Below are 17271 nucleotides of genomic sequence, written 5' to 3'. Positions count from 1 at the left end.
TTGTCCGTATCCGTACAGATTGTACAGAGTTTTCTCAGATCATCTGCTATAATTTATTTACGTGAAGTAATGCTGGGCTATTTATCGCTATCCTCCGGCTCCTTGAACAATTGCAATCAAATTGTCAGTGTATGCTTTTAGATTTGAAGTGCGATTGTTTCGTAATGCTAGGTGGGGAATTAATCGGGTTAGTGTTTCTTCCCATCACGATCACATCGCGTGATGTCGGTGTATTTCTGTGGTGCTGAGCATTTTACTCTGCTGGACGAGGCGCGGTCTCTGTAGCTGTATCCACATTTTCCCGATGAGCCTCACACATCTACCACGTCCTCTCATTTCAGTGAGCAGACGCACCTTTTTGTGATATTTTGGTGATAAATATTTTCTGGGATTTGTGTTTGGTAGCGTGCTACCCTAGAAAGTGCACTAGCCCATCTGGCTTTTGTCCTCGAGTGATTCTATTTAATTTCGCAAAAATCAATAACAATCGAGTCCTCAGCCTCTCGCATGCATCCCATGCTGCCTTGCGGATGAAACTGCTGAGTCTCACATGTGTTATGCAGTGTGCGTGTGTACGAGTGCTGTATGTAATAAACTAGCATCTGCTAAATATAGATTTAAAATCGTTGCCTCTGCCGCCGACTGACTGCATTTGCTATCATCATCCATCTCTGCCTGTCCGCTTCTTCTCTCGGATATACGCTTCTGTGTTCCTGCAGGCTGGATCATCCCGGCTAAGGTTCGACGTACTGAAGGTAACAAATGGCAGTATCATTTCTAATCTAGTTTCACCTCTCGACTCGGTAAGCGAGTCGAAGAGATTGTGCTATTACGCGAGAACCCATTCACGGGTTAGGATTTCAGCAGTTAGACCGCTGGCTACTTCTAGGAGCAGCATGTATCGGTTGCAGTGGTCTAGCCTTGGATATATTGCGAAATCGTTGCCATTTGCTTTACTTCGAAACGTCTCTGCTCGGGCACCACATCTGTGCATGGTCGAATTTGCAGTGTAGATATATACACCTACTGGTCGAATTGCTGTAGTTTAAACAGTAAGTTTATACTGTCTGAATACATCGTAGCTGCTGTGTGGCGACGTAGTTTTCCCCGAGCTTGGTCAACGACAAGCTGGTACCGTGATAGTTCACGTACAGTGCATCGAGGATTCGTGATGTGCTGTCAGGCTGGCATACACTTCGATTAGGACGCCTTGTGCATTTGCTCTACGCCGCAGCAATAACATGTAGGTAGACGGGGTGCTTATTTAGCCAGCCGGCGGTTTCATAACATCCCGACCCCTGAAGAGCCGCGGCCCAGGCGTTACTGCATTTACTGGGTCCGCCGCTATCGCATATGCTACTGTTGTGATGATAGTGGATCTCGCTGATAACAACGTGTCCGTGGTTTTTCTCACACTGTTTGTGATCTCGCGCTGCCACATTGGCCTTCTGTTTATGTGCTTCAGAATCTTACGTGTGTGATGCTGACTTGCGCGTAATCAGTCATTATTGGTTTATTGAAGACTTGTCAGTATCGGTTCGCATGTAATACGTGATCGGTGTGTAATAAGAATGGAAATACCGCATACGTGGCAGGTCGTAGCCAGAAGCAGTTGGTTTTGGGAAGATGTATAGTTTTCGCATTGGTGGAATCCGAGTTGAAAGTGTTGTTAGACCACCGGTATATACTTCTCCCGGGAAAATCTCAGGTAAATAAGTACATAAAGCAAATCTGTAGACAATTTATAACTCGTTCGTTATATATGATTCCACTTACATCAATAATTCACATGTTCTGTGAGACTGTGCACGGAATGTGTTATATGCGTAAGGCTCATAGGGTCTATGTCCCCCAGGGTACGTTCCGGTAGTACCCTGGGGGACATAGACCCTCTCAGCATTAGTAAGTACATTCCTCCTTTATACGCTCTTGGTAAGTAGTATTTGCACTATGGTTGGTACAATATACACGCGATATTTATAACGGTAAGAAGCCGAGTCCATTGTTTTCATATCGAAATTCAGTCTTGTGTCTAGGTAAATGTTAACCCGACCAGGCTGTGTGACTAACGTCAATACACCAATATTCTAACCCTAGCAATACCGTTTCTTGGAGCTAGGTAAATGTATGTTGAAGGTGCTTCCATGCCAAAAAGTGAGCGATAAATACCTTCTCACAATTGAAATATCATCCAATTTCGACAAATAGTATAAGGCACAAAGGCTGCAACGAAGCCGACAATTAATCAATATATGGTATAGTTTTCCTAACTCGAGTCGATATGTGTTTTTTCCTGACCCGTCTGTAGATGAACTTATTGTTGCATGGATTTCCATGACCCCTTTATATGAACTTCGTACGTGAGTGGTACGGGGGTCGGCGAAATATCGACTGAACTCTGCACGCCCTTTTCAATTTTCTACGGGGCTTAAGCCGTGACGTCTATATGTTTACACCTTTACATGGTCGTATATACGAGTTATCCCCTGGAGTTATTAAGTGCAGTAATATCCAGAAATGATCTACATGCACAGTTGGATTTATGAAGGCTTAAACACGTGCAGGCGCTTGAGTTCGATGTACTTACTGCTGATGTAGCATGTGTATTCCAGAGATGCCAACCATTACGATTTATCCGTATTTTATACGAATTTCTATTCCTTTTGCACCACTACGACGAGTTTGTATCAAACTACGAATTTCACTGTGATCGAAAAAAATGATTGTTTTTGTCAATTATTGTCATTTTTTGTCAATTTATTGTCATTTTTGACCCTCAGAATGCAGGAAATTGCATCTCAGAATCAAAATTTTCCGGGGGGTATGCCGGATCCCCCTAGCAAACTCTGGTCACTACGTGACCCTCGAACTACTAATTTCATGGCCAGAAACTACAGATTGCTTCAAATATGTGTTGGCATCTCTGGTATTCCATGTATGTGCTGTTTTGAGTCTTGATTAGATGCTTGTATGATTAGTAGCGTAAATATTTGGTATAGAGCTCTAGTTCACCCGATTGGTGTAATGTACACCTGAATTCTGATCAAGATGCTGGTATTAAATATACCATGACTCATCCATAAGCTAGCTCGTATTTTTCAGTACTTCAGATTCTTGATGTGAAGAGTGCAATAAGAGAGTTCGGAATATGAGCGTCCCAATACACGCGACACCATGTTTGTCCGAAATTACACGCGAAAGCACAACTGTGTTTATCTTTGTAGGAAAATCATCATATTTTATGAAGGACCAAAGGTGGAGTTTTTTAGTAGCCATCGAAAGTTGTTGATATCTAGCATGTTAATTGACCAAGCTCATTTTGGGCCATATATTTCCCAGTATGAGAACGCCGTGGCCGTCCTCTGCCATGCATATATATATTGGAGCGACTGGACTGACTGATCACACACGAAATTATAGCATGTTTCATATAGAACCCTCCCATCTGAACCTAGAGTATATTTCACATTCTATGTAATCGCACTATAATTAAACTATACACTGTATATCTTGCATGGCGCATGTGTGTGCGTGCGTGCGTGCGTGCGTGCGTGCGTGCGTGCGTGTGTGTGTGTTTGCATGTGCTGCATTGCTTGCGTGCGTTGAGAAATGATAGTATGAACATTGTGTAGAAAAGCTTTGCAAACAGAGTGTGCGTAGTGCGTACGTTTACGCGTGTGCATGAGTGCGTGCGCGGACAACATTACACTTTCACACGCACTCACGCACGCACGCACGCACGCACGCACGCACGCATGTACACACTTCCTATACACGCATTCATGCATACTCACACGCACACAAATATATCACCTGCATAAAGCTTTGCAATTGATTCAGTTTATGTGAGAATTCTGTTTTTCCTACATCCTTCTTCATTTTTATACCTTCAATATTGCGATCACATAACAATATCTATGTCAAATTTCTAATAATTTCGTAAAGGTCGCAATAAAATGATCCATTTAAGTATTCATTTTACAGAAGCACATTAAATCGGCTGATATGTATAGTTGCTACATTAATACGTGTATGTCTATTGTAAGCATACCCTAGCTGCTATGCTGTAGGTTTCAAACTTATTGATGGTACGCATGCTTTGATTTATGCAGATTCCTCTTAAGAAGTCTGTTATTTTCATTTATGCTGTAGTGGTAATAACAGCACCGCAAATGTTCCTAAACGTTAGCAGTGAATGAAAATTGGTGTGAGGAAAATAGTTATAGATTTGCTGGACTTCCTATGTACGACAGTAACAAATCTACATAAATTAAATTAAAATTAAAATTACACATTTTAATTTACTTCCTATACGGTCCCTTAAACTAAAGTAATTGCAAAAAGCTATTTGTTAAAGTGTATGATTTAACCTGGTTCGCTGTACGTATTTTTCACAGCAGGTTTTCACTACTGACAGATGGCAGCCGGTTGGGGCGCGCTCATTTACTAGGTGAATAGACCAAATAATTTATAAAAAGCTGTCTGCAGTTAACGTCATGAAGCCATATCGCTACTGGGGATTCTCCTGGCGTTTTTTATTTCTGTCTGCTTGCCGACTATGTGCTGGTAGCGTAGGTTTTTAGTTAGAAGTGCATATTATTCTGTATGTATTTTGCTTTGGGATATTTTTGGGATCGCCCATTAGCATAGGGATTTTGCTGGAATACACCGTGTTTATTAGGGGCACCCATAAGGGAAATTTTATATAATGCTTAAAATAGCTCCAAGCACTTAACCAGGTAATATTTATCCATCCGTGTATTTATTGCTCTCAGGGTGCTTGTAAAGGACATCACTCCACAAAAATCTCATGTAAATTAAAGATGAAATAGCCATCATTTTGTCCAAACAGGTTTTAGCGGCTGTGACGTTTTTTGAGGAAAGAAGTATGTACTGTAACTATAGTATGTACTTTATCGCTGTAGCAGATACGCATATATAGTTTATGAAGTTTTGTGGTGGGTGATAGCAGTAGTATATAGTGGGAAACATACACTTATAGGCGCATGCAGTTATCTATTATTTATATAGAGTGTTTTAAAATTAGTAACTCCCCTTGCTGTATCTGGCGTCTGCTATGAAGGCAAAAGCTATCAACGTGATGCATGAACATCTACGAAATCATCACCAACACGTCAACTGGGAAAGTAAACCATGGGTAGCTCGGTTTTTATAAACGTTTTATGAAGTACACATTGAATAAATGTTTGGCGCTCAAAAAGCTAGGTTACTATTTTTGTTCAAGACATTTTAGAATTTTAAAAGTCAAGAGTTTTAATGGTGGGTAATCGATTAGGAGGCACTGACACTGTATTCAGCGGCGTGAAGAACTCTGACATTTACATCTCGCTGATAAATTGCCAATCAACAAAAAATTCTCACGTCTATCAGATAATTTCATATGGATTTTCCTTGGTCATTGAGCTTTTCACTCGAGTCACACAGTTTTAATAAGCATATTTCTTAATATGGTTCCAAATTAATTAAATGTAATTATTTTTTTCAAACTAGTGTATGACGTTGCATGTAATGAATGATTTTTCAACTCGCAGTTTACCCGTTTACGATCACTGATAAGGGATATTACACGTTTGCAGGTTCTAATTGTGACATTATGCAGTATTATAATGCGTGTGTGCGTGCGTGCGTGCGTGCGTGCGTGCGTGCGTGCGTGCGTGCGTGTGCACGTACACGTGCATGCATGCGTGCGTGCGTGCGTGCGTGTGTACCTACACGTGCGTGCAAGCATGCGTGCTTGCGTGCGTGCGTGCGTCCGTGTGTGTGCACGTACACGTGCATGCGTGCGTGCGTGCGCGCGTGTGCAGGTACACGTTCGTGCGTGCGTGCGTGCTTGTGCAGGTACACGTGTGTGCATGTGTGCGTGCGTGCGTGCTTGTGCAGGTACACGTGTGTGCATGTGTGCGTGCGTGGGTACGCGCATGTTTGTGCAGGTACACGTGCGTGCGTGCGTGCATGCATGTCCACGTAGACGTGCGTGCGTGCGTGCGTGTGCACGTACACGTGCGTGCATTAGTGTGTGCGTGCGTGTGCAAGTGCACGTGCGTGCGTGCGTGCGTGCGTGCGTGCGTGCGTGCCGTTTGTCTTTGTGCTTGCGTTGTCGTGACGTGGCAGATGCGAGATTGTCTCGCTAAGTCACCCTCGTATTTAGATCGATGCTACTCTGACCTATTTTTGGAGTATGTTCCTTATTCAGAGTGAACTCGCTCGAATTAGGCGTCTAATCTGGTGAGACAGGCCTTAACATCGCGAAGTTAAATGAAGCTACTCAGAGTTACCTCTACTCAGATATTAAAGACGCACGTGTATGAATGCCTCAGTATAACTCGAAGCTATATAGGTTCGTACAGTGCATAGACGGACTTTAAGATTACTGCTATGCTAAGGGAGGTAGACGCCGTGTATAATGACTTCTTCCATGCCAACTGTTTTGCTGTTTTACCGTGAAGAGATGCGTTGGTGCTGATAACGCTTGTGCTCGTTAGAACAAGAATCTGTGCTCGTGGCACGTAATGACCCGAACTTGTACGTTATCAAGAAATGCGCGCGAGTGCTTCTTAGCAAGTGTCCTCTCGCAAAGCTAAAACAATGTACGCGCGCGATCGCATTTTTCAGAGGTCGCACGCCTCGACGACTATCGCACTCCGCTCGCGACTCGTGTCGTACTTGAGCACAATTCCGCAACTCATATTTGTATATGACTCGTAGCAATGCTCGATGCTTCTCTTAAAGTTGGGGTACTCGCATTTGAGGATCTATATGTGTATATGAGACCCCTTTTTATACTGCACCACGGACTTTTAGCTCACTGCCTCTTGTGAAATGCTTGAATGACATAACTTGTTAGTCTCGCGATAAGTCACAGTCATTCGCGCAAAAATCGGGGGTTCATTCACTCCGGACAAATTGCGCTGTTCTAAGAGAAGTAATTAGTGGCTCAACGGTTGTCGGCGACGGTTTTATACTGCGCACGACTTTAGCCCGCTCTTGTTGCGTGCGAGGCCGGCGTAATTGTCATGGTCACTGAATTTAGAGCGAGCTAAAGTCAAGATACCTTTTATACTGACGTTAGCTCGGGTCTGAAGCGGACCTGAACCACCTCCTAGAGTGGAATAACTTTAGCTCGGGCTAAGTATTTTTCGACCTTTTATACTGGGCGTTATCCCGCTTCAGGTCCGGACATGAAGCGGGATAACCCCCAGTATAAAAGGGGTGAGAAAATTAAAACCAACGTTGCAAAACGTTCTCGTTACTGTTTCTTCTCTCAATAGCGATGATACCAACAACAACTTACGGAACCAGTTTATGACACCCATCCTCTTCTTTTGAATGGTGAAGTAATCGGTATTGTTGCTTTGTTTGTGCGTTAGGCTTGTCCAATCAAAGACTCTTGTGCATCAATCGGGAGGAACTGCGGTCGACTAGTGAAGTGCTCATATGGATATGAAAAGGCGGAAAGCACAGGGTTTCCTTGGGTGCTATAGCTAACAGGCTAAAAAAGCAGTCGTAGGCACGGTCTATTGGTTCGTTGACTAACGCAAATTTTACTGGGATACTATCGTTATGCGAGTGCACCGATATATATATATATCGAGCTGTTTGCCGATATAACCGGTTAATGAGCGAAACATCCGCAGTTTGGAGAGTACTATAGTTAGATAGAATATGAATTAAGAGTGTCGTTTAGTTGCAAGTAAACTGTTTGTTAAGACGTCTTCTCACTTGCATTGAATCCAGTAAGTCGTGGATTGTGTGGCTGCGTATCGCGATAAGGTCATGCGTGTGAGCTGGCTTATCCGATTAAAAGTTATCACTCACGGATGAAGATCAAAGCAACATAGTTACTCAATCCGGTTTGTTATTTTTATTTGTCATTTTAACGAGTATAGGCAGTATAATATGTTGAGGTACTTGGCGAGTTGTGACTCTGTTATTGAGGCCGTGTTATAGTAGTTTGTTGAAGAGGCCTTATGCTGGGGTTATGTATTATTTCTCAAGAGTGCTTACTATTGGTGGCAGTATTTATTACAACATTCATGCTGCAGCTCGATCATATTTATGTCGATTTATACGCATGCTCGGTCATCTATCAAGGATAATATCAAGAGCGTATAAAGAAGGCGTGGAATGTAGCGCCATGGTAGCGCTGACTCACGTCAGTACTACATAGTTTACCATACATCCAGCGTGAGGTGGGCACAGGTGTGGTCATCACTATTGCAATCAATAACAGACGTTATTCATTCTATTTGTCAATCATTGACGGAAACACGCGAGGTTTCCCGAAGTTATCTCAAAGAGAGAGACAGTCACGCTGAGAGGGTCTATGTCCCCCAGGGTACTGCCGGAACGTACCCTGGTACTATCTGATATGCCGGACCGTACCTCGCCTACTCCACTAACGAGTCTAGGGAGTTGCCTACGCCTACTTCCTAACCCTAACCCTAACCCTAACCCTAACCCTAACCCTACCCCTATCAAATAGTTACCAGGGTACGTTCCGGTATACCGAACCGTACCCAGGGTACGTTCCGGCAGTACCCTGGGGGACATAGACCCTATGAGCGACAGGCACAGTAAACAGTGATCTCGAGTCGGTTTTCGGCGAAAATACCAGATTTTCACCGCTCATTATCTCAGCGTAGGGGCATCGGCAATCGTCAAAATAAAACGAGGAAAGTTTATTAATTCGACTAATACTGCAACATGGTTTCAGCATTTCACTGCTGTACGCGCTCCTTCTTTATACGCTCTTGATAATATCATAATAAAAAAGTATAAACTATAGCGTCTAAATGTAACTCATAATGTACGTGTCAAACATTGGAAATATTGGGTTAATGAAAAAATTATTTCTAAAATTGTGTGCTGTATAAATAGCACACACACACACATATATATATATATATATATATATATATATATATATATATATATATATAGTATATCGGTTTAAAATTTATTACATGGGATATGCGTAATTAAAAAAAAAAAAATATTACACCACAGTTTTAATCTCGTTATATTTACCTTACGGGATTTCAATTGCTCTGTGTCTGTACAAATTGCCATCTTACTTAGGTGTACTTGGAACATATATTGTTATTGCTATCCGTTCAGTATGAGTTACCTGGGTTTCTCGTGGTAAGTATTTTTTTGTAATTTTACATCACTCATGCCACCATATCTCTAAACGGTCGGCACCTTATATCGTTACCCATTGTCTGGCCGCAGTTGTCGAGGTGCTTGCAATGTCATAACGCATACGTCGTAACCTACAGTGGTATATCGCAGTCGAGACACACGCATTTTCATTAAAGTCTCAGATGGTTCCATAATAGAATTCCAGTAAAATGATTGTGTGATATTTCCTCATTTATAATCAATGGAAATTTATGCAAAGCGTTTATTCCAGATACGTTTATATTACCACATTCCGTCGTAATATACACGCTGGCGGCGTTATTTCTTGTGAAATTCTCATATCCCGTGTTATAAGACTTAACCGAAACATATTCTGTGACATTTCCCCTTAATATTATTATCATATCGTGCGCTATAAATAGAACCTTTCCCGTTTTAAAATTTAATTCGGTTTGTTCATTATTGCCTCCGTAGATAATGAGCAGCCAGTTAAGCCCCGTGGCTTTTTTTCTCCTGTGGTACGTTCTTTCTTCCTTGCTCCCTGCAGGACGCACTGTTAATGAATCGAAATCGTAACGCATGTTTATGAAAATTCAGTTTACTGTTGCCTCACACCAACATCCACGACATGGTGTCTTCTTTTTCGATATTCACTATTCCTGTCACATATTTTCATACGTTCTCCTGTTGAAGTGTGCATAATAGGGATAGCCTGCGCAATAGTCGAAACAAATGCAGTAAAACAACTTTTCCAATCCGATTACGACAGTAACCACATTAGTGTGTCCTTGCATGAGATCGTGTCCATGTGAGTAATCTCATATAGTACTCGTAGTAGTGATGAGTAGTCCTAATACGTAGTAGAAGCATCTAGTCGTAGATGTGTGCTAGTCTCGATGCGAATCAGTTGGAAAGGTTTTAAGCTGCGTTCGTAACGCATCCTTGACGCTGCATATGTGCTGTTTCAACTTTCATACACGCTGTATGCGTATCTCTGCGCAACACTTACGCCACGCTTTCACATTTTAAATGTAAATTCCCTTCTTAGTCTGAGCCCTAGGACTAGCTGCGAGATCGAACGGCATTAGAGGATTGGTACCGGATCTGGCCTACACTCAGCTGGACTATTCAAGAGGGGGCAGTCCAGCTTCTTGTCTAAATTACAAACCATCCGATAGATCTAGATAACGATAGCCTGGAGGAAACCAACCGGTCAGCAATTGCCCTGGGAAATCTCACAAATTATATTTGCGTGTAATGTCTGTTAGATTATGGTTAGCTAGCATTCTGCCCGGCATAGCCGGTATGCTGCGTGACCAGCCTGTGCCTCACCACCCAACTCGTTTTCCATGACATCCATGCTAGCCGTCAGCGTCTGTGCACGCATCAATGACCTATCGCCGATCTGAAAGCATTGCATGACCTAACTAGATTTTTAAATATTTAAAACGTCACGGATCTTCCCAACAATTGGGGCAAAAATTATCTTCATAACGCTTTTATGAATTTTAGAGTTTTTTTTATAATTAGGGAGCCAATGAGTCGATCTGAGAGAAAATTCAGAATTCGGCTGCTATATTTAATTCAGGTAGTCATCTGTAACATTTCAGAAGACACAGTTCACGTCAAAATCTTCTACCTGACGTGCGAATGCATGAGGTAGCCGGCAGGCTTTGTAACTCGCTGCTAACGTAATCAGAAATTAACTACACTAAATAGTGTGAAATCATTCACGTAATTTTCGAAACAGAAAGCGTCCGATATAAAATTCGAGGTTATCCAAAATGAGGCATAAGAGAAACTGGACCCTGATAAACACTATATATAGCTGGTTAATACAGAGAGTCGTCAATGGGGAACGCCAGTCCCACTTTTACAGCGTGTAAAAATAGTAGTCAAAAAGTGTAAATAGGTTAATGTTACAAAAACGCCATCTTCTTTTAAAAATCTATGAAGCTGAAATGTTTTTTTTCGATAATTGGGAAACTGCGATACATTTTGGAAGGAACCACTACAGGAAAATTCCAAATAGCTGATGCCCACTTGTTTGCGAACCAGGTTTAGGGAATCTTATGGGAAATATGTTTGGTTGCACTGCATCAAGGGCCTGTTGGCAGGAATATCGTAAAGTTAAGGCGTATTTTGTTTCTGACGCCGGGCCCCAAGTGGACAATTAAGTTAACAATAACGTGACGATTATTTTGTTTAGATGTAAACGTATGCAGGAGAAAATTGGTGAATTCCCAGCAAGAATCACCGTAACGGCACTAAACCAATGCCAACCAAATTCCCAACGGCAGTACTTCCAGTGCCAATTGTACGAACAACACGGGAATAACTTTATATAATGTAAGCAACGGGAACGGTTGGCGACATGGCGGAGGGGGAACGTACGTATCACTATATCTCTGCTCACGCCCGGTGGGATAAAACCCAATCACGGTGAGTGACGCTGTAAACAGTAGTGAAGCTACGACACTATAGGTAGTCAAACTATATCTAGTATATTACGTAAGCGTCTATGTATGTAGCGATGCTGTAAAATTTATATTGTGGAATGAATTCATCATCCTTCTGACAGCTTTCACGTAGCGCTGACAATTTATACGCCTTTATACTAGTGATGCTAATTATAACTCTATAGAAAATTGTATGACTTAGTCTACTATATTTCTAACTATTAAAACTGTTAGATTTACGGTAATGTTGCGTCTACTTTTGTATTTTAATAGTAGACATTCCGCGTGGCAGAAGATATAGTACATTATAGCAATAGATGTAATAATGTAATACATATAACAGCATTTTATTTCATATTCTGGTTATGCTTGGAGTAATAAGCTGAGTAGTCAGCTTATTACTCCAAGGGTTATGTGACATCGTACAGTGAGATAGGGTTATGTTGGAAGTAGAAATGGATGAATCTCATTGTGGCTGTGCATGTACACCGAGTCCCCTACCGATTCATTATATGTAAGTCAATCTCTACAAGAGAAGGAAATCGTCATAAACGTGCATGTAGTGATATATTATTGTCACACAGTAACGTGTGTCGGGGATTGGCAGTAGCGAAATATATCCTAAACAGCTGAAATGCACGGCACCGGATATATATTAAATGTTTCCCTCGCTTTGATTGATCCGCGGGATCCGACTACAGGGGTGTCAATCTCATCGGATGCACTCCCAATCAATTTATCCGACGCTGAACAGATAGATGCATATAGCTGACCATACTTTGGCCGTATGTTACAGGTTCTCACTTGGCGGCCTGTCACTACACGCCGAGTGCTAGTAATGCACTGCAAATGCCAACCTGTTAAGGATGCTGCCCACTAGATTACTCGGCCTCTATCTGAATACGGTGACAGAATGTGTGTGCGTGCGCTCGCGTCGTACGATGTTCTCATATGGAATGTGTACGTGCTATGCTAGTTGGTTAGTGCCATCATTGAGAAAACCTCCACCATTAAAGTGCTACTAAACGGGAAAACGGAAAAAAGGATGAATGGAAGGTGTTAATTATCTCTAATTGATGTGTCAAATAGAATATGAGACACTATAACGTGTCACGACGTACTCCTGATAATCTCACATGTACTATGGCATGGATATAGTAATGCGTGCGTGCGACATGGGTGTAGTGTAGTTCTGCTTTGTATCAAATCGCATCTAATCCATTAGCTGCTGCAATTCTACATCTGATAAATTCTCCACGGGACATGATTACAGAGACATTTTATACTGATGGATACAAGAACCGTTGAATTGCTGCATTATGTTAAAATCGCTATAGCATAGCAGGTTGACAGCACAGCAAAATTTCCCGAAGAACAATAAGACTCAAGATAGTATGAATCGTTAACAGGTACGTACTTATGACGTAGGTGACGTAGGTGATGACGTACTTATGACGTAGGTGTAAATGCGCCAATAGGCATCGATTCATGATAAATGTTATTATCTCTGCGTGGTGTTTTCGCATTCATCAATTTTGGGCGATAGGCCTCGAACTATAGGCAGGCATAGGCGTAGGAAACATCTTTGAGGAATATAAAGCGTAATAAAACTAACCACAATCTAGGAAAACAACGAGTCAAAACTCTTGCTGTAGAAAAACAGAAAGGCTGGGAAAAACATGCAGCTTATGTAAAATGTAAAACTAATCTGACAAAGTGCCCAACAACGAAAGTTTGAACCTTCCAAACGTCATTACTTAGAGTCAGAGACGCATTAGAAATGCATAGCATTGTCACTGCCCAGGTGCTCGCAATAGTGCTCATGCTGAGGACAAAATTCATAGACATGCTCAATATTACTGTAGGAAACATTATCGCTAGAAAGGCAACACTACCACGTCTTATATATAAAATAGTTTGTGAAGCAAATGTAATTTTAAAAAATCATTTAAATGATATAAGATTCACCGTTGTGATATTGATTTGTTTGATTGTCTTTCATCGACACCCTACCGTTTAGTCTATCACGCATATTTGAGTAACATACATATTTATAAACGGTGAGTGTTTATCCTCGTCTTAATTCGTTTGACGACCTACATCCATAGATTGTACATTAATTTGGTTCAGTGCGAAGTTGATATGTTATTTTCTGATGTTATTTCGCATTATAAGATCGCCATGCGTCCTAATCCCTGGTTCCTCCTAGAATCCTGAAAATTTCGTATTTTAAGATTATGCACGGGGCTTGAGGAGGCTGGTTTTGTATATTGCTGTAGTATTTTGGAGGTAAACTTGATTTTATTTTAAGTGAATGTTTGGCTGCAAATAGTTGTTATATAAATTTATCGCACTTCTTGCCAGATCTACAATACCCGCTTTCTGTTGAACCATGGCTCGAGAAGACGTGGTGTATATCTCCTAAAATTCGTAGAGTCGTACATGGTATGGTCTGTTAGGAAAACTCGTCAACGTGTTTAATTCTAGCAGATAATGCATCGTTATAGACCCGTCCCCCTAGGGGCTCGCTTGCTCTCTCAATCCCTCCCTCCTTTTTAGAGAGCATTCCCCGTACGCGATGGCGATGCGAAGCGATACCGTAGAACTTGGTGTGTGCGTGTGTGCGTGTGTGCGTGTGTGCGTGTGTGTGTGTGTGTGTGTGTGTGTGTGCGTGCGTGCGTGCGTGCGTGTGTACGTACATCGTACTAGTGCTGCCGCCTATCGTGGAGTTATGTTCTATTCGCTAACTCGAATTAAGCGTCTACACGGGGCCTTAACTCGAGTTAAGGTAACTCGAGTTACCTTAACTCGAGTTAAGGCCCCGTGTAGACGCTTAACTCGAGTTAAGGTTCGTCGTGTAGACGAATTTAAGATTCACTTATGCAAGGAGTAAGAGCCGTGTATAAAGGACTGTGCCATGCAACTGTTTTCTATACAGGAGAGCTAGGGCCAAACAGTGTAAACAAAATTGTGGATAACTACAATGTAATAAAAGGGGGTGCTCTGAATCTCTGAAACAAAACAATGTAGCCGCGATATTTAGTCGACGCCGGCACGCACGCGCTCGCGCACTTGAGCACATTCGCACACATTTTATAACACTGTAACAATGCATGCTTAGGCTACTCGATAGACTATTGTATATGAGACCCCTTTTATACTGCACACGACTTAAGCCCGCTTCTGAAGCGGGATAACTTTAGCTCGGGATAAAGTGCGTGCGTGCGCGAGCGCGCGCGTGCGTGTGTGTTTTATTTCATTTTATTTACAACCTTAAGTTATTTGCTGGCTGTTGGCACCAATTGTTATTCACAAGACTGTTACTTGTGAATGTATGTCGCTTTTACTAGATTACGCATTATCGCAATAAACACGAAAATATAATTACGTGATTCATTTGAAGAAAAGATATTATAGGTATCCTGACTTATCACACATACCATGCAGCCATGTATGGTAAAAATATGAGGTCATGTTTTATTTAGAACGACCAGCATCTAATTATTGTTGTATTTGTGGGCGGCAGCATAGGTAAAATTATACAAGTATACCGATTAATTGTTCATCAAAAATATATTATATATAATTACAAGTACTAAATATTTTTTAATATTACACGTCAATCCACATGATCATATTAGGTAATATAGTAAAAAAATGTTAATTCCAAGTTTGATGCTAAACATTTAATTAATCAGATTTGGGCTACATTACTATATTAAAATATTGTTATATAGAAGATACGTGATAAATGTGAACTGTTTTTAAAATAGAATAATGACCGTAAAATATTTTTCACCTGACTCTCAAAATACTTTCTACCCCTTGAGAAATGTCAGGCATTGATTAGCCTGTTAGCCTCCGAAGATTGTAAAAAGATGGCGTCCCGTGAGTTTCGAAATGTGTTTTACGTTTTAGTGGTTAGCGTACATAACTTGTGACCTGCTGGTACCCACGTGTACTTAAAGCTGCTGGGCATGTGCGAACTCATGCATGATACTGGGTAAACAGAAAACATCCTTCACATTACTATAAGCGCTATACTATGACTATATATACTATATTATTTGTATGTGCTCTCGTTAGTGCCTTGTTCATTTGGCCTGAATTTAAAGCACCTGGACTGCGTTTTGGAGACTGTGAATAACTGCATAAATAAATAATAGTGCAGAAATGTACTAATTCTGAGAGAATCTGCACATGGTGCTAGCTATAGCCTTGCGAAGTAACAGCAAAAAAATGCATTGAGAGTGCAGCGAGTGACACCATTTGTGTTTATATATATCTATGGTGACACTGAATGGTATGGTATAGCCGTTTATTAATGTTACCTTGTTGTTAATTATATAAGAAATAATCTAATAGTAATATAATTGATATCCGCGTTTTGAGTATATCTTGAAGGTACATCATTTACGAACAAGGATGGCCCGAGCATTAACTTTAGCAGATTTAATGTAACAATATGCCAATGTAATATATCGTGGCAATGTATGTAATGTAGCGCTGAAGTTGTAATTCAGAGAGGTAGCTGAAATATACGCCTATATGTAAACTATATGTGATTTTCTAATTCCTGACTAGTACATTCGTGTTTTGATTGTTTTGACCAGCGTCATGGAAAATTAGCCGACTATTCTCCCTATAACTATTCTCCCTAGCTATTCTGCCTGGCTATTCTCCCTATAGCTATTCTCCCTGGCTATTCTCCCTAGCTATTCACTGCGTTCCTGAGGCTTCTCATCAGCTCACATGCACCCAGGTTCTAGGCCGAGAAAATATGGCTTTCCTCTGTATTACGCAGCACATTATTGATAATGTTGCCTTACATTATTTACATCATGATTAACTGATAAATAATTCACCAAAAAATTGTAAAGCTTGAGATGAGATAAGGGAACAGCTATATCCTGTACAGTTGTCACTGCTTTGTTTCGAAACCGCAATTTCTGCTCGAAGTCTGCGCACTGTACTATAGATCCCACCCCGCGCCTCTCCGTCGCAAATTCCCACTACAGTCTAGGATCTCGGTCGTTAATGGCTTCGCTGTTCCACGCCACAGCGTCTTCGAATGTTGAAACTCGGTGTCGTAAAATAAGAGCTGTCATGAGAGCGGAAAAACGTTATTGCTCTTTCACGTAGCGGCCGTTACCGCAACCATGACAAGGCCAAGATCGTGTCAGCCGTGTGTAACCACTGATTCTTCCAGCACCGTAGTTTATAGAGATCACTAATGAGTGTATCACTGTTGCGACTACGTTGCACGTTGGCAAGATTTTAAGCTGTGGTATCAGCTGCTTTGCTGGAGGACCGTGCACGTGCATGTAAGGTTAATCGCGCCAACACTGTACTACGCGCGTACGTCACGTGTAATATTCCCGCAATATGGAGGGGGCAACGCGTAATTTGGGTCCGTCTGAAGTAATTAGGTGACACCTGTAGAATTAACACGATTACTTCCCTTCTTCCGTGTATCCCACCTGAAGTTAATATATGTTATCGATGTGCGCAATTTGTAAAGACATGATAGAAATGAAGTAAAAATAGGTGGGTAAACAGCAAAACTTTGGGGTCATTTGGGGTCAGTGGCCAAATGATTAACATCCGACTTTCGTAATACCATCATTCGGACACCAGCTGACGAAATATT

General features: G+C 41.4%; 1 protein-coding gene across 20 annotated transcripts in view; it reads left to right on the top strand.

Annotated features, from left to right (window-relative positions):
- Positions 1-446: 446 nt before the first annotated feature.
- Positions 447-17271, top strand: part of LOC106810203 (coiled-coil domain-containing protein AGAP005037-like) — a 59048-nt gene continuing 42223 nt past the window's right edge. For 5 of the 20 annotated variants that reach the window (XM_014813496.1, XM_014813549.1, XM_014813551.1 and 2 more), the window contains exon 1: positions 449-755. The gene's annotated coding sequence lies outside the window, so the exon portion shown is untranslated. Of the gene's footprint in view, positions 756-17271 lie in introns of all 20 variants that reach the window. The other 15 variants (XM_014813534.1, XM_014813517.1, XM_014813511.1 and 12 more) reach the window with 6 other exon arrangements.

This window comes from Priapulus caudatus, unplaced genomic scaffold (genome assembly GCF_000485595.1).
Source record: "Priapulus caudatus unplaced genomic scaffold, Priapulus_caudatus-5.0.1 Scaffold16, whole genome shotgun sequence".
Lineage (NCBI taxonomy): Eukaryota > Metazoa > Priapulida > Priapulimorpha > Priapulimorphida > Priapulidae > Priapulus > Priapulus caudatus.
This window is presented reverse-complemented; position numbering and strand designations above follow the sequence as displayed.